This window comes from Lactuca serriola, chromosome 5 (genome assembly GCF_051521515.1).
Source record: "Lactuca serriola cultivar US96UC23 chromosome 5, Lser_US96UC23_V15, whole genome shotgun sequence".
NCBI classification, from domain to species: domain Eukaryota; kingdom Viridiplantae; phylum Streptophyta; class Magnoliopsida; order Asterales; family Asteraceae; genus Lactuca; species Lactuca serriola.
In genome coordinates, this window is record NC_136412.1 from 298,729,442 (window position 1) to 298,742,374 (window position 12,933).

The window sequence follows — 12,933 nt, forward strand, 5'->3', positions numbered from 1 at the left end:
AGATCTAGGTTTCTCTATTGTACATGCAATGAATCCAAGACTTGCAAACCCTAATCTAGCATACATAATTCGAAATTAACACTATAAGAACAGATCTAAGTGATTACCTCTTTCAATTGGCTTGAAATCCTTTGGATCTTCTTCTTCTTGAGCTTAGAGTCACAAGTGTAACTCCTCTAATGGCTTACAAATACCACAAGCAAGAAGGCAACTTTGAGAGAGGAAGGAGGATGCTTAATTTTGGCATAGGGTTTCTCTTGGGAAGCAAGTGGCCAAAAATTGAAGGCTAGGGGTCTTATTGATACTGTAGGCTGCTAGGGTTTCACTCTAAACCTTAATGGACAGCTTAGTCACCAAGCAGCCCAAGGAACCTTCTGGAATAAGGCCTTGGACGAAAATATGATGATCCTTCATCATAATTTCGTTCCCCCTTAGTTCATTAGGTTTCCCAGCCTAAAACTCAACTATCACACATTTGACAGTTTATGCTCGTTTATTCAATTAGTCTCTTTTAGTTACTAAATTAATTCCTAATTAATTTATGACTAATACTAACCAAATAAATATGATTTCTCCTTTAATATATTAATAAATCATATTATCCTCTCTTTCTCATCAAATTACCCTGTCAAGTTGCTTCGGTGAAGGCAACCCAAAAGGACCATGCACAACCGGGTCAAGTACATACCAAATATTGTTACGGGCTTAGACACTAATCCAACAGTATTATCATCCGGTGTTACATGATCCCTTGTGGATCCTTAACCTTTCTTCTTCTCTTGAATCTCTCACGAATTCCTTACTATTTAACCCATCATGAGTTATCTGTAAGTTTATACGAAAACTCTCTTATCTTGTTCCCCTCAAGGAACTTTTCTTTATCTTCTATAATCATACACAATCTGGATTCATGTAGGAATCATCTGTCTATATTCCCAAAAGGGAATCATCATCTCTTTCCTTGTAGGTATATAATCTCATTTCAAAATGAATGATACTCCTTTTCCCCGAAGGAACAATATTCTCGTTCCTATAGGAACCATACTCCTATTTTCGAAGGCATCAACTCTTTTCCCCGAAGGATCCATACTCTTGTTCCTAAAAGAATCATACTCTTATTCTAAAAGAAACCTCTATATCTTGTCCCCAATGGAACCTCTATCTCTTCTCCCCAAGGAACCATACTATCTGTTTGTCCCTGAAGGAACCTCTATCTCTACATCTTTATTTTTGTGACTCATCACATAACACTTGTCCCATAGACAGTCTATCTCTTTATCTTATTAAGATATCTTCTAATACCCTTCTAGTACTTAACTTATTAAGTACTTAATCTATATATCTATTTCTAGTAACATATAGGTATTCTACACAATACCATTAATGCCTAGAAATATATACATACTCATAACAAATACTTAACAAATACGTACATACTCTTAACACAAATACCATTAATGTCTACTACTTAACTTATTAAGTACTTAATCTAAACAACTCTTTTTTCAATCTCTTAGGTATTAACAAATGCCCTTCTCATCTTCTCAACATACTCTAAGTATATTTGCATGCTTTAGTACATGATTCTAACATATACCTCATACATACTCTTAATATATTTATAGGCTCGGATACATGTTCTTACATGCATACTCTTCATCTATATTCTTCTCATTACTTGGGGACATTCTCTTTGTGCCCCAAGATTCAACATACATATAGATACACACATACACTTTCCTCTACCCTTCTATTGATGCCTTATAGATCCATCTTCTTGCTCTTAGGTGTAATTATACACATATTTTAGCATCCTAATACTTGTCTTAGCATATTAAGAGCTTAATGAATCTTAAGGTCAAAATGAGCACTTAATGGATCAAAATTCCATCTTTTCATTCTGTACATCTCTATCAAATCCAACTAATTGATTACGCATCCAATAATACTTAATTCATTATAATCTATCATTTAATGCATCAATTAATACATATTCACTAGTTAGGGTTTCAAACCTTAACTCTTATTGGATTGATCCCACTGATGGGAATCACTTTCCAAGCTTGGTTGAAGCTTCTAAACACTATTAATGGCGTCATACTTAATCTATATGATATTCAAACCAAGCACTCTAACCAATTCATCAAAAGACCATTAAGCCCTAATTAGCTTAAAATGGAGAAGATGATTACCTCATTGGCATTCCACCTTTAATCCTAGCCATAAACACCCTAGATTGCCTCTTTCCGTACTTTCTTCTTCAAATCATCAGAGCTTCGCTTGGGAGGATTTAGGGGTGTAAAAAGACAAAAATTAAGGGCTTAACAACCCTTTTTCTGATGTGTAGCTGCACCGCGGTCAATTTTTCACCATGTCATGGAGACCATTTGACCTCAGTTAATGGATTCTCACTTGCTTGCCACGCAGTGGCCTTCTACTTTCTAAATTGTGGTACTCATCTTCACTAACATCCTACTTTGGCCAACATGTCGTGGCACCCATATATCGCGTCGCGAGGAAAGGTACTTTATAAATTGTGGTACTCATCTTAACCAAGTTGTATTAGATGCTACAAGGGTTCCATACATATAAAAAATGCCGAAATCGAGTTATAACGAGGAGGTTATGACCTGTCGAAGTTTCGCGACGGAACCGACACGATACCGGGAAGCGTAAATAGTGAATTTATGATAGATCGATTTGTAAACTTAGCAATCTAAATGAGAGTCATAGAATACGTTAAACTGAGAGTGTCCATAAAAAGAATGCCCAAATCTGACTTCGTATGAGGAAGTTATGATTTTTCGAAGTTTTGGCTTAGTAGTGTTCAGCCCGAAGTTTGAATATTAGATCGAGCGGTTTTTAACCGACACAACCTAAACGAGAATCGAAGATCTTGTTAATAGTAGCGTAACACTAAAAAGACAGACGGAAACGGACGTCGGATGAAGAATTTATGAATTTCTAACGGACCAATCCTGTCCCGGCCTGTTAATAATATAACTTTTAAAATAAAATAGCCGATGGAGTCTAAACAAAAGCTGTAGAGTACGTTCCAGACTACACGTGGATATAAATAACGTCGAAAACGGAGCTAGTATGAGGAAGATACGAATTTTTGAAGTTGGAACTCGAAAATGTAAAGCCTGTTGCGAGATTGACGACTTGGCGGCATCTGGGCCATTTGATGTTGATCAAGCATCACATCGGATGAGTGACACGTTGCCTCGCCTACACCCTGCATCCGACGCCAAGTACGCCCAACGTACTTCGGTTATTATCCACTCTGAGATCAGGCCATGTGCGAAGACAACTAGAAGCATTATCCGAAGCTACGCCCAACGTAGCACTTTGGTACGCCCAGCGTATCACCGAATTCTGGCCCTATAAAAGGGTGCGAGATGTTCCAAGGACATCACACCTTTCTTCACTCTCTCTCTAACTTCTTTCTCTCTAGGGTTCTATACCACCCCTAAGCCTAGGTAAACCCCCTAGCATCCGAAGGAAGCCCCGAGGCTCCCGGAGTCCGGAGAAAAAGGGTCTTTCGGTTCGGAAATGTTGCTACAAGCGAAGCCCAATTTTCTATAAAACTCGTTGTAAGTGAGCTACGCTTATGTTATTTTTAATATAGCTTCTAATTAATTATAATAAAATTATTAGGACCTTCAAATAATTATTTGGGCTATTATTATGAGTTATATAAGAGTGTTGGTTAACGGTAATATAATATTAATAATAGCTAGACTATTAATTAGTCGCTGTTAATGTTAGACTAAACCCTAGTGGTATTGATACTAGGTTTTGTCAAGGGAAAATTGTTTTGAGATAACGAAGCGCCGTCCGAGTACTGAGTCACCACCTTAACAGGTGAGTGCATAGTTACTTTCATAGATATGAAGTATTTTATATAAATTACGTGCTGTGTGTGCATATTATCTGTATAGTTGCTATCTATGTTGGATGAACGAATTTGTATATGTTTTAAATGATTTAAATTGTATATGTATTTTATATCTACAAAATGTGTTGGGTAAAACATGGGTAGCTTTAATAGTTGCTGTGTGACAAAATAAAATAATGAGAGGCCTCATTATAGATGTTATTGATGGTAATGCCATCTAGCGGAGTATAGATGACGACCATAGACTATTCTAGACAGTCTAGTGGAATGCTACCAGACTCGCAACATGTAGGTGTTTACTTGAACTGTGTGCTTACTAGCAGTACTCCATCCCCCAGATGGTTGCCTTATTTGACATGAATTGCTAAGGAACCCTCGAAGCATGTGTTGTCACCCCGATGAAAGTCCTTAGACTAGGTCCCTTGTGTTAGATGTTTTAGGAAGTAAAGTGAGGGTAACGGGAATGGGTAATCGGATTTGTTTGGTTTGTTAAAGTTAATAAACTTATTTATCATGGTTTGAAAACCCTATGTACTCACGAGGTTTCCCAACCTGACCCACTCAGTTTATTTATATGATAGGTGTTGATATGAAGTTACATTACACTGAGAGAGTAAGGAGATATAAATCACTAGTGATTATGAATGTAAGTTCTGTTTATGCTTATGTTTATGTATTGACGATGACATCCCAAATGTTTTAAAATGAATAAAAATACTTTTCTTTGGAAATTCTTTGATAATGTATTTATCATGTTTTAATGGGAACAAATTCAACAACAATTTTTATTAAACGACGTACTCTGACTTTTATAAAGCATAAACAAATTCGGTATTTTCTGGCCGTGAAAAGGGGGATGTCACAGTTGGTATCAGAGCATTTGTTTAATCGAACTAGGAATATGGATTTATTTCTAGACTTAAACTTAGAATTCTAAGCAATGATTGTGAGGAGTGTGTCTATATGTCACACCCCAAAACCATGAATGGCGGAAACATTCTGGGGTGGAGGACGTCATGTACAGTATCACAATAATGAATAGTAGTAAATAAGCAACAGCATCATCCATTGCATTAATAATATAATTTCATACATGTGTGTTCTGTCAAAGTTATAGACACCAAAAATATACATATCAAAATAAAAGATGAGTCTTGAACAAACTCTATCTTCTCAAAAGCCTGGCACCTGTACCTGTGTAGTGGTGACCTGAGAATACAAGTTATTTTGAAAGCGAGTATCAGCTTAAAAGCTGGTGAGATCATAAGTATATTAGTGTCTTAGTTTGTATGAAAGCATTTGTAAGATGTTTGTAAGATGTAATGTATAAGTTTTGTAAAGTTTGTGTTTGTTTGAACTATCCTAGAAAACCCTATGTTTCCTACTAAGAGTAGCCTTCTACCAAGGCATCTAGTAACTCTGTGTGTGTCTCTTGTAAGAGTGTGTATTTTCCCAAATCCGACTATCATTAACCATAAATATAGTTTTTACATTACCGTGCATCGTGTGAATGTTCATGAAGTGAATGTAATGGGATAAATATTATAGTACTATAGTGTTGTATTAAGTAACTACTGTTGTACTAACTACCTTAAACCACTTGTTATATAAAGTACCATGTGATCGACCTGTACCCTGCTATTGACTCAATAGTAAAACGACGATGTAAGACGCCGTAAGAAATGACATTTGGCACCCGTAGACTTGCAAGTCCCACTGTAGCGAGCAGCAAGGTGTAGGATAGTCAATCCAGTATAGATCTATACGCAAACTCATATGCTCCCCAATTAAGGAGATTCTGGATACAAAAGCTGTCATGGAAGGTAGTGCCATGACCCGTTTAATGGCTCACATAACTGAATGTAATGTATATATAATGTATGTGCTAGCTGTATTGTGTGTTCTTCCTCTGTCTAGCCTGTATGTTTGTTTCTCATCACTGTGTATTATGTTTGTTTCTCATCACTATGTATTATGTTTGTTTCTCATCACTATGTATAATGTTTGTTTCTCATCACTATATATAATGTTTGTTTCTCATCACTATGTTATGTTTGTTTCTCATCACAATGTATTATGTTTGTTTCTCATCACTATGTATTATGACTCATCTATGAACCGACTCTTTGTATGATTCATTGTTCTTGTATTAGTATTAGTAAAACCCTAAACTACGCCTATTGTAGTTTACTAGTAATATAAGTTGTACGTATGAACATGGAAGTATAACCTTCCTACCCAAGGGTATTGAATTGACTGGAAGGACCTTTTATGACTATATATGTACACATGATATATAACTAATATTTAAACGACCTTCAGACGGACACCCGATACCCCACCAGACCACATCTCAACAGCGAAAAGGAAATAAGGCGGGCAGGCCTTCCTAAGCCTTTTAAACATTGCTTATATAACTATACATACATGGACATGCAATTGATAATAAGTATAACAGAGTTTAAATAAAAGTATTTGATAAGTAAAGGAGTTTGTAAAACAATTTGAAGCAAAACAATTTGATAAACAGTTTGAACAGTAAGAAAATCACTGGTTTCGTAGTTATTAATCACATGTGATTGATGTAATAACTATAAGTATTCAACTTGTATTCTCCCCCCCCATAAAAGCATTTAAAAACACTTAAATCATTGATTAGGGGTATGAACTCACCTGTAGTGAGTGGTACGGATGAACTGAAGATGTAGGATTGCTAGGTGTCAAGTGAAGTCCTGAATACACTCTATGATCCTAGTTAACATATAATCACACATATATGTACCCAATTAGTTTTAAACTACTAATTGATAATGATAAGACCTCCTAGAACATGCTAAACACCTTACATAGGTGTTATTAGCCCTAAGGATGGCATCTAAGTTGCTGTAGGTCAAGGCTAGAGTGTTTGGGGTCCAAGGGTAAACTCCTTTGGAGTTTATGGTTTTCATGATCATTACCCAAGGAGTTTACGGCAATAAACTCAAGGGTTTACGGTCGTAAACTCTACACTTTATGACCATAAGTTGTTTTGAGGTTTTACAAGTCCTTTGAAGCATTTCTACTTGGTGGTTAGGCCTTTGGAAGGGATTAGGGCATTATTACACTTCTTGGAGGAGTTTACGGCCCCAAGGCCATTTCCTTTTGGGTTTACTACCGTAAACCCATATGGAAAGTGGTATTGTTATGTTTTCAAGTCCTTAGCTTAACAAGGTAAAAGTCTAGGTTAGATTTTAGGCCTAAGGAAGGAATATGGTCCATTTACACCTACATTGGGGTGTTTACGGTTTTGGGAGATCCCAAAACCATAAACACATAAAAATGATGGACTTTGGTGTTTTTCATGGCTTAAACACATCAAGGAAGGATCTAGACAAGTCCCTTAGGCATTGTGAAGCATCTAGACACCCTAAAGCACCACTTTGCATCTTATTTGGTGTTTACAATTTTGGGAGCCTCCCAAAACCATGAACACCTTGTTCTTGGTGTTCTTGGGACTTTTCCTTGATATTAATATGTATAGAAAGCTTTAAATGACTCTAGGATAGAAGTACTTACTTTGTGGAAGCTTGTAATGAACTTAAAGTCCAAGAACACTAGTGTGTGTTCTTTGTGTTTTGGAAATCTATTCAAAACATGAAATTTGATGGATTAAAGGATGTATAATCACTAGATGTTGTGATATAACAACTAATTAAGCCAATAAGTACTTATGTTTTCGGGAAATCGGGTGAAAACCGGGATGATATTTGAGAGTGTTTTGAGTTTACTCTTTTAGGGTGAAAATGAAAAGTGTCCTTCTTTGGGGAGTAAACTCATGCTTAAGGCATGAGTTTACGGTTTTTGAGGGAGTTTGCGGCCCAAACATAAAAGTTTGCCCGTGAACTTCTAAGCTACGTGGTATTTACGGTTTAGAAATTTCAAGACCGAGACGGCCCATCCGTTCACCCATTCGTTTAAAGATTAATTATTAAAATAATCAAACGAACTTTAATTTCCTTAAAACAAGTAAAAGTGAACTTGACTTATAATATGAAGTGATTGACTTTTAGGGTTTGACCGAATGAAAATTCCGGGTTGTCACACTATAAAATTTAGGTAATGCACCTGAATAGACACAAGCACTAGCTAATTTAGGGAAAATGCCTAACATGCTTTTATGTGCTAAATGATTTATGATATGCATGGTATGATCGGATCTATGGTCTGTTGCCGACCACATCTAGAAACTTTATGTGTTCAGATTTCTAAACGTCTAATTATAGTATTAGAACTGACATATAACTTTCAGAGAAATACGGAGAATTACACTTCGATCGTAAATAAAATCTTTCCTATCTTAATTTTCATCATTGCACACTGAACGTTTGATTTGGTATACAGATTGAAATGGCAAGAACCTGTAGTGGAGCTGGGAATGCAAATGGCAACAGGAATCAACCATGAGTGATTGAACAAATACCTATTGTAGAAGATGCTCCTGAGCCAATTACAATGGCCGAAGTACAAGCCATGATACAAGCTATGTTGGCTGAACAACGGGAAGAGATGAGGTAGATGTTGCATGAAAATAGGGACGAATCTACAATGCTAGTTGAACAGCCCAAATTGAACGATGGGCAGTTAGAAGGAGGGAACTACAGTGGGACCGTTGGTCAAGCTAACCCACCAATAGTTCGACAAAACAACCATGATGACAGAGTCGAGAGGAATGGATGCAAGCCATCGACTTTCACTGAAAAGGAAGATCCAATCGGAGTCATGGATTGGATCTTGGAGATGGAGTTGGCTTTCATGACGTGTGGTTGCAGAGGCAAGTTATAGACCACCTTTGCAGTATGTCAATTCCGAGGAGGTTCGGTGTACTGGTGGAATACCCCGGGGAAGACTCTGAGCCCCAATGAGCCCCTGCAACTAACATGGGTAGAGTTTTTGGTGCAGTTCAAACGCAAGTACTGCTTAGCCCAAAACTTGCTCGAGCTAGAGAATCAATTTCTGACCTTGAAGAAAGGAAGCATGTCTATTGATGAGTACACCAACAAATTCACAGAGAAGATGGAGTTCGCCTTGCGTCTTGTTGCGGATGAGCTGAGAAAAATCGACAAGTACGCAAAGGGACTTCCATGGGAGTACGTGGTGCCAGTTCGTCAGGCACCTACTCTGGAGGCAGCTATCTGGGTTGCCAAGTCTGTGGAGGATATGATTAAGGGAAGATCTGCCAGCAAGGTTGAGGTTGACAAGAAGAGGATTTTCGAGGGTTCTGCAAAGCCCAACAATAAGAAGATCAAGTCTAGTTCAAAGGAGTTTAGTGGAGGTGGAAACGAAGCGAAATGGTGCGAGAAGTGCAAGAATAAGCACTTTGGGAAATGTAGCGAGGAAGTGACTTGCTATAAGTGTGGGAAGACCGGACAATATGCCAATGAGTGCACCGCCACCAAAAGGGTGTGTTATAAATGCCATGAAGAAAGGCACGTTGCTAAGGATTGCCCGAAGAAGAAAGAGGCGGCAAGACCAAACATTCCACCGAAAGAGAAGGCAAGAGCATTCCATATGATCCTTGACGAAGCTGATGACAATGAAAGGGATCAGGAATGAGGATCTCTGAAGTAGTCGTGTAGATTGTACCACGTGGTATAGCCTATTAGAGGAATAGTATAGGTTGAAATTGAACACATATGTAATCGTTTCAAGGAATAGTATAAAACCTTCGTTTTTTTATAAGATGTGTCAAGTTGTTATGTGATTTTCTTGTATTGCGACTTAGGTCAACTACGAGACAATACTTGGGACGATTATGAGTAGGTGTGAAATGTAGTAGAGGCCTACACTACCGGAAGCATAGGACTCATGCTTGGATCAAGGAAAGTCATAAGGTTACCAAGAAGCTAGCAGTTGATTCCATTTTGTTCATGTATGTCATTACCATTGTTTCGGTAATGACTAAGAAGTTGATTGTTATTCCGACCATAGTGGTCATATCAAATTGAGTTCGACTATGACGAGTATGTTACGTGGTTCCGATAACCGAGTTCGAGGTAGCACGTGACTTAAGCTAGAAGAATTAATCAAAGCGATCAATAGAAGTATAGTGATGGTTGCTTGTAGCTAGAAATGCTACCTTTTAAGATGAGATTAGAACATGAAGGAAAGTATAGTCTGTTCTGGAAGACTCTAAGAGACCTGAGTCAAAGCATTGAAACATATGATGATAGGTCATTAGAATATGACACATCGTTTCATTGTAGTAATAAAAGAACTTATCTTATGTTCGTATCCAGTGAAGATTGAGATTGTGACTTAAAGGTCATAATTTGGAGTCTAACGTGAGATAGGGAGCAAGTGCAAGATCGAGCACTGCCTGTAGTCAAGGAGTCCAAGAGTTAGATACTCATTGGAAGGAACAGGGAAGTTACGATTATTACCTAGGATGAAGAGATAATGTATGGAGTCATTATGCTACCCTGTTTCGTTGATGATTCCGAGACGTAATCATCCTAAGGGGGAGATAATTGTAACGCCCGCGGATCCGGGCTAGTTTAGAGACAACAAGCATCAAAAATGAGTTTTTTTATGGAATATTATTTAGAAGGATTAATCTTAACCAAGTTATAGTATATTTTACAAGGGTTCCGTACATATAAAGCATGTCGAAATCCGAGTTATAACGAAGAAGTTATGTCCTGTCGAAGTTTCGCGACGAAACCGGCACGACACCGAGAAGCATAAATAATGAATTTATGATAGAGCGATTTGTAAACTTAGAGATCTAAACGGGAGTCGTAGAATACGTTAAACTGAGAGTGTCCATAAAAAGAATGCCCAAATCTGACTTCATATGAGGATGTTATGATTTTTCGAAGTTTCGGCTTACTAGTGTACAACCCGAAGTTCGAATATTAGATCGAGCGGTTTTTAGCTGACACAACCTAAACGAGAATCTAAAATCTCGTTAATAGTAGCATAAAGATAAAAAAGACAGACGAAAACGGACATCAGATGAAGAAGTTATGAATTTTTAACGGACCAATCATGTACCGGCATGTTAATAATATAATTTTTAAAATAAATTCAAAATTAGCCGACCGAGTCTAAACAAAAGTTGTAGAGTACATTCCACCCTACGCGTGGATATAAAGAACGTCGAAAATGAAGCTCGTATGAGGAAGATACGAATTTTTGAAGTTGGAACTCGAAAATGAAAAGCCTGTTGCGAGTTTGACAACGTGGCAGCATCTGGGCCGTTCGATGTTGATCAAGACTCACATTGGATGAGCGACACGTCGCCTCGCCTACGCCCCGCGTCCGAGGCCAAGTATGCCCAACGTACTTCGGTTATTATCCACTCCGAGATCAGGCCACGTGCGAAGACAGCTGGAAGCATTATCCGCAGCTACGCCCAGCGTAGCACTTCGGTACGTCCAGTGTAACACCGAAGTTTGGCCCTATAAAAGGGTGCGAGATGTTCCGAGGAAATCACACCTTTCTTCACTCTCTCTCTAACTTCTTTCTCTCTCTAGGGTTCCAAACCCCCCTTAAGCCTAGGTAAACCCCCTAGCACCCGAAGGAAGCCCCGAGGCTCCCAGAGTCCCGAGAAAAAGGGTCTTTCGGTTCGGAAACGCTGCTACAAGCGAAGCCCGATTTTCTATATAACCCGCTGTAAGTGAGCTACGCCTATGCTATTTTTAGTATAGCTTCTAATTAATTATAGTAAGATTATTAGGACCTTAAAATAATTATTTGGGCTATTATTATGAGTTATATGAGAGTGTTGCTTAACGCTTATATAATAGTAATAATAGCTAGACTATTAATTAGTCGCGGTTAACGTTAGACTAAACCTTAGTGGTACTGATACTAGGTTTTGTCAAGGGAAAATTGTTTTGAGATAACGAAGTGCCGTCCGAGTACCGAGTTACCACCTTAACAGGCGAGTGCATAGTTATTTTCATCTTACACATAAATATGAAGTATTTTATATAAATTAGGTGCTGTGTGTGCATATTATCTGTATACTTGCTATCTATGTTGGATGAACGATTTTATACATGTTTAAAATGATTTAAACTGTATATGTATTTTATATCTACAAAATGTGTTGGGTAAAACATGGGTAGATGTAATATTTGCTGTGTGACAAAATAAAATAATGAGAGGCCTTGTTCATTGATGTGATTGATGATACAACCATCTAGTGAAGTATAGATGACGACCATAGACTATTCTAGACACTCCAATGGGACGCTAGCAGGGTCGCAACCTGTAGGTGTTTATTTGAACTGTGTGCTCACCAGCAGTACTCCATCCCCCACATGGTTTTCTTATTTACATGACATTCTGAGGAACCCCCGAAGCATGTGTTGTCACCCCGATGAAATTCCTTAGACTAGGTCCATTGTGTTAGATGTTTTAGGGACGTAAAGTGAGGGTAACGGGAACGGGTAATCGGGTTTGTTTGGTTTGATAAAGTTAATAAACTTATTTATTATGGGTTGACAACCCTATGTACTCACCAGGTTTCCCAACATGACCCATTCAGTTTATTTATATCACAGGTGTTGATATGAAGTAACATTACACTGAGAGATTAAGGAGATATAAATCACTAGTGATAATGAATGTAAGTTCTGTTTATGCTTATGTTTCTATATTGACGATGACATCCCAAATGTTTTAAGGTGACTAAAAATACTTTTCATCGGAAATGCTTTGATAACGTATTTATCATTTTTACTAGGAACAAATTCCGCAACATTTTTATTAAAAGAGGTACTCTAACTTTTATAAAGCATAAAAAAAATCAGTCTTTTCTAGCCGTGAAAATGAGGATGTCACAACATTTATTTTATTTATCATGAAGAACTCGCTCCACGCCGTGGTAACATACTAATCGTATTGTGGTTCCGGCCTGAGAACAAACCCTTTGGGTGATTCCACTCTAGCTTTGAGACAAATCTTGTCCTAAATTCTAACCTTCATAGCTTGTTCGTTTCTTACCCGTTTCGATGTTCTTTATCTCCATGCGAAGGTGGAAACAT